This window comes from Galeopterus variegatus, unplaced genomic scaffold, assembly GCF_000696425.1.
Source record: "Galeopterus variegatus unplaced genomic scaffold, G_variegatus-3.0.2 Scaffold20201, whole genome shotgun sequence".
Taxonomy (NCBI): domain Eukaryota; kingdom Metazoa; phylum Chordata; class Mammalia; order Dermoptera; family Cynocephalidae; genus Galeopterus; species Galeopterus variegatus.
Window position 1 is genome coordinate 1 of NW_007746312.1, and position 239 is coordinate 239.

Here is a 239-nt window from a genome sequence, read left to right on the forward strand (position 1 = left end):
CTAGTACTTCCAAAACTATGTTGAATAGGAGTGGTGAGAGTGGACATCCTTGTCTTGTTCCTGTTCTTAACGGAAAAGCTTTCAGTTTTTCCCCATTCAGGATGATATTGGCAGTCGGTTTATCACATATGGCTTTAATTACGTTGAGATACTTTCCATCTATACCTAACATATAGATGGTCTTTGTCATGAATGAGTGTTGGATTTTATCAAATGCTTTTTCAGCATCTATAGAGATG